The sequence below is a fragment of the Mustela erminea genome, chromosome 5, assembly GCF_009829155.1.
Source record: "Mustela erminea isolate mMusErm1 chromosome 5, mMusErm1.Pri, whole genome shotgun sequence".
Taxonomy (NCBI): Eukaryota; Metazoa; Chordata; class Mammalia; order Carnivora; family Mustelidae; genus Mustela; species Mustela erminea.
In genome coordinates this window covers 125,722,507-125,727,624 of record NC_045618.1, presented here as the reverse complement: position 1 = coordinate 125,727,624, position 5,118 = coordinate 125,722,507, and the positions used below count along the sequence as shown (strand labels likewise).

Below are 5,118 nucleotides of genomic sequence, written 5' to 3'. Positions count from 1 at the left end.
ACAAATAGCAACACAAAATCCTCAACAAAATGCTAGTTAACTGAATCCTGCAGAATACAAAAAGGATTATATATATAATGACCAAGTGGGATTTATTCAGAGAATGCTAGATTGATTTAACATGTGAAAAACAGTCAGCATAATATGTCATAATAGAATAAAGGACATAAACTACATGGTAATTTCAGTAAATGTAGAAAAGTAATTTGACAAAATCAAACACTGTTTCATGACGAAAACAGTCATTGACCTAGAAATAGAAGAAAACTTCCAGGAAAACCTACAACTGACAGCATACTCAATGGTGAAAGACTGAATATTTTCTCTGCGCCAGATCAAAACAAGACAAGATGTCCGCTCTCACTGCATATTCTAACCGGGCATTTAGAAAAGAAAAAGAAGTAAATAGCATAGAGGTTGGAAATGGAGAATTAAAACTGTATTCATCTCAGATACCGATTAGAGGAAAGGAAGGAAGGACAGAAGGGAGGAAAGAAAGGAAGACAAGCAAGCAAGCAAGTGAGCAAGCAGGCATCTAGGTGGGAAACGAGAATCCTCTATTCTCAAATGATGATTTTATACGTAGAAAATCCTCAAGAATCCATGAAGAACTACCAGAATCAATAAAAAAAATTTTTCAAGAAGATTTCAAGATACAAGATCAATATACAAAAATGTTTAGTATTTCTATACACTAACCATGAGCATTCTAAAAATGAAATTAAGAAAAGGATTTACTTACAACAGTGTCAAATGGAATAAACTATATGAATGAAGTAAACAGAAGTCTGTGAAACTTTTACATTAAAATCCATAAAACATTGTTGAATGAAATTTAAAAAGAATAAATGAATAGAAAGACATCCATGTTCGTAGAGCGGAAGATAGTATCTTAAAGATGACGTTATTCTTCAAATTGATCTACAGATTCAAAGCACTCTCTTTTTTGGAGGATTTGAAAAGCTGATCTTCAAATTCATATGGAAATGCGAGGGACACAAATAGGTTTAATGCGTAACACAGTAACATTTTATAAATAGAAACAATCATATTTTGGAGAAATCTGCTCTACCCTGACCTTTTTACAACTTGAGGAACCTTTGAGGTTGAGTCTATTGTTCAAGAAAGAATAAATACAAAATGACCATCTCTCCCTCTCTTCCTTACTGAAGAGAAACCATCAGTTTGGTTCAGAGACAAAATAGCAAGTGCTGGCATAAAATAGAACAGAAGTATTTTAAATTAGGACCCAGGGGCCACCGGAGGGTGTTTACAAAACTTCTGCCCCCAAGAGTGCTCCCTGAAATGAACTGACATGTCTTTCTCATTGTGGGAGAATGCAGCATAGCAGTTTGGTTTTTAAAATGTCTCGTGCTCTGCAGTTCTTCTTAGCAGCCCAGTGAGAGAAATGCAGGCTGCTGCCTTGAATTTAACCGACAGAAATGAATAATGCTCATTCAGAGAAATGTCCTGTATTTTGTCAGATGCCATGCTCTGCACAGCCTCCTCTCCATGGGACAGCCAGACAGCATGCAGTGCCACGGTGCACAGGTTAGCAGCTGGAAAAGAAATCATGGCAAGCCAAGGCTGAATTGCAATCCAGGGAGGAAAGATGGATATAAAGATTCACAGTCCTGAAGAAATGTAAGGGAAATAAGTACTCTAATAGGCACTGACATGATGCTGTTCATTACAGGTCAGTTTCTGAAGCTAGTGTATGTCTTTATTCCTGCACTCCCTGTTGCTAAAGCCAGATGTGGTTTAGGTATGGATAAGAGAAGCTGCTGTGGTTGAGAGAATGGGCTTTGAGGGAGATAAACCCGGGCTTGGGTTCTATCTCCGGAACTTGAAGAGGCCGAGTAACATGGCCAAGACCCCACAGTTATTCTGATATAGTTTCATCAACTGCAAGACACTGAAAACAACAGAGTTTTCTTCAGAGGTTTGCTGGAAGGATTAAATTATCTAAGGCAGATAATGTGTTTTTTTGCAAGTGACAATTATTAATATTAGCTTTTATTAAAGATGTACCCGATTTTTATCTTACATCATTATTTTAACCAGGCTTCCTAGATTTCCAGACTCTTGAGCTCCATCCTCTTAAACAAGTAAGAGATTGGTTTGGCAGAGCTGTGAAGAATTATTCCCCAGAAGTTATCCCAGTCCTGGACTATGACTACCATTCCAAGCCCTTAAATTCTATGGAAAATGGATTTTAATGGGTTTTTCAGGATGAAAAGATAGGAGATTCTCTTAGTTACTAAATTCAAAGAATACGCACATTCTCAACTAAAAAGGAGAATAACAGAATTCAGGTTATTCTGACATACTCATCTTGTAAGGAGGTCAAATGATGGTGTGTGTTGGGTGGGGGTGCTGTTAGGCAGTGCTTATTATATATTAATTTTTTCTTTTAAAGATGCAGAAAGTAGAGACCAAGGGTAATGAGTGGCTGCCAGCTGATTCAGGCTTGCGGGGAAAGATGGAGTGTCCTTGGTTGTGTACCATGGGGTCCGAGGACCCTGGAGGGCCCAGGCCATACAAGAAAGAGCTCAGAGCAGCGGGGACGGGAACAGGATGGACCACACCTCAACTGCTAGAGGGCGCACTGCCTGTGGGCAGCAGTCTCCTGGGCCCAATCAGTGGGGAGGGAGAAAGTGGAGCACATGATTCAGAACTCCTGTCTGTTGACTTGCTCATTTCTGAATCCCAGAAGCACCTCCAGGCAAAAAAACCCCAAAAAAACAAAAAAACAAAAACAAAACAAACAAACAAAAAAACGTGCCAACAAAGCGAATGTCTTCTTAGCAATCATGGAATGGAGGTGTTAAAGGGGGAAACAAAGAAGCTATATGCAGATCAGAAAACCCGCAGAAGCAAAGACAAGAACCAGTGCTGCCCCATTTGTAACACGACCTTTTCATCCACTGTTGTGGCCCAGGGGGAAGATCCATGCAAAGAACTTAAAGCTGAAGCAGCAGTCCATTAGTGTAGAAGGCTTGCACCAGAATAGAGCTGATAGACCAAGACAAGTTCTGTAGCTTCTGCCAGGTGACTTTCAAAGACCCTGTCATGGCTCCACAACCTTATGTGGGCAAGAAACACAGGAAATAGGAAATAAAGCTCAAACTCATGGCACACTATGGGCGACTGGCCGGCCTACTGTCCTGACTCATCAGCTGGGAAGGGCTACCCCTGAAAGATATATAAGATAGTCCTGAACTCTATAGAATAGTATCAAGTTCATGTCAGTGACTTCAAACACAAGAGCCAGTCACCAAGCCAATGGCATCACATCTGGGCTAGATTCCAATGCAAAAGCAGCCATTTTAGAAAGACTTCACCCCCTTGGAAAACTAGAGGTGTTTCTGTCCAGCATCGGAGGCTGAGCCAGCTGTGATCTTGCTTCCCATGACCCAGTCTGCACTGGGCTCCTTCCTCCTCCTTTCTTATACCTGGAGAACTCATAGGCTTAAGGCAGGAGTGGGCCAGAGATAGCATCTGATTGATCTAGACAAATCAACCCTTGCTCTTCCCCTTTGGAATGGGCCCTGCAGGTCAGGATGAGGGAAAAGGATGGATCTTGAGAGGAGTTGGGGCTGCCCAGGGTGCTAGTTTGGGGGATGGCTTTCCCCATTCCCAGGTTCTCTTGGCTGTATGTCATAAGCCCTATGCCTGAGTTTCCCCTGAAGGTCAGTTTTGAATCAGTTTCCAGTTAAAGAACTGAACTCTCCTGGGAAACCTGAAGCTTTCACACCAGACCTTGGCCTTGGTGGGAAAGGGCAGTTGGAAGTGGCTGTCTTATAGAAGGTTGGAGCTAACATGATACTTCCTCTTTTCCCAAAACAGGCAGGCTTTCCTGAGACTGGGACCAGATACTGGCCAGTTATACAGCTCTCTGCCCACTGTAAATTCTCCTGAAGCAATGATAGAGTCCTGGCAGAGCAGTGCTATCATTTCTGCTCCTTCTCCACTGTTCCTGAATTGTGAAAAAGATCAGCAGCAGCTGGGGAAAAGCTGGAGCTGGAGGAGGCCTCAGTACTCACTGGGATCATGGAAAGCTCCAAGGTGGGCTTTTCCTCTCTTCCATCAGAGGTGCTCTGACCCAGAGTTATGTGGTACAATCCCCACATACAAATCCCCTTGATGGTTATGTGCCCTTAAAGGCAAACTGCCTCATGCCAGCCAGCTCAGTTCAGAGGTACTTTACTGCTCCTTGGTTTTACTAACCCTCTTCTTCTCCTAGACCACCTGCCCAGGTTGCTGTGGTGCCCTCTCCCGTCACCCACCAGGAGATTCCTGAGTACTAGAGAGCAGGATAGGGTCCCTACGGGAAAGAAAGGAGAGCTATTGGAGGTTTTTGCAGTAAGAAAGCAGATGTTTCCCAGGCCCTAAACCAAGATTTCTCCAATTCTGCTGTGTTTTATGGCCTGGGACTTCACTGGGTGTGGATTTTTTTCTTGTAGTTTTCAAGCCAGAATTCCAATTTCTATGTCACCATCATAGACCCCTTGTCACTGAATCAGAGGAGCACAAAGCTGCTCTTGTGGCCTCTTCTCCCCCCATTTCCTTTCCCTTTGTCTGTGAAATGTCTTTACCTATTGTGTTCACGTGTTAATGCTTTGTCTCTTGGTCATGGAAGCATCTAAACAAATGATTTCTCTCATAAGCCAGACTGCAACTTAACAAACCTAGGATTTGGGGCTATATGGCCATTGGACCTAGACTATGTGTGTCTTGACCCCTCTCCACATACCGACTAATTTTTCAATAGTTCATCTTGAAGCAAGGTCTTCTGATTCTCAGCTTATTGAGTTTTTCTTGAGGCTATATAAAAGCAAGAAAAGAAACCTTGAGAACTGACCATGATAGCCTCCAAAGGAAAGTAGAACTTAACAAATTCCATGGTGATAAGTAGAGGAAGACTAGGAAAGCTAGTCTTCTTTTCATCTTTTTTTGACTACCCAACAAAGGCAAGTGTCCTCATTCATCTTATTATCTGCCAGTGTGCATGCAGTACAGCTGGATGAAGTCATCCTGGAGAGAACTTGCTCTCCACTTGTTCCAAAGGAAGATATAAATTGAGCCATTGGGGAAGAAATGAAGCCATCAGACACA

The 5,118-nt window shown here is 42.3% G+C and overlaps 1 pseudogene; it reads left to right on the top strand.

The window, feature by feature from the left end:
• Positions 1 to 350: 350 nt before the first annotated feature.
• Positions 351 to 3,360, top strand: LOC116590229 (annotated as a pseudogene).
• Positions 3,361 to 5,118: the final 1,758 nt, after the last annotated feature.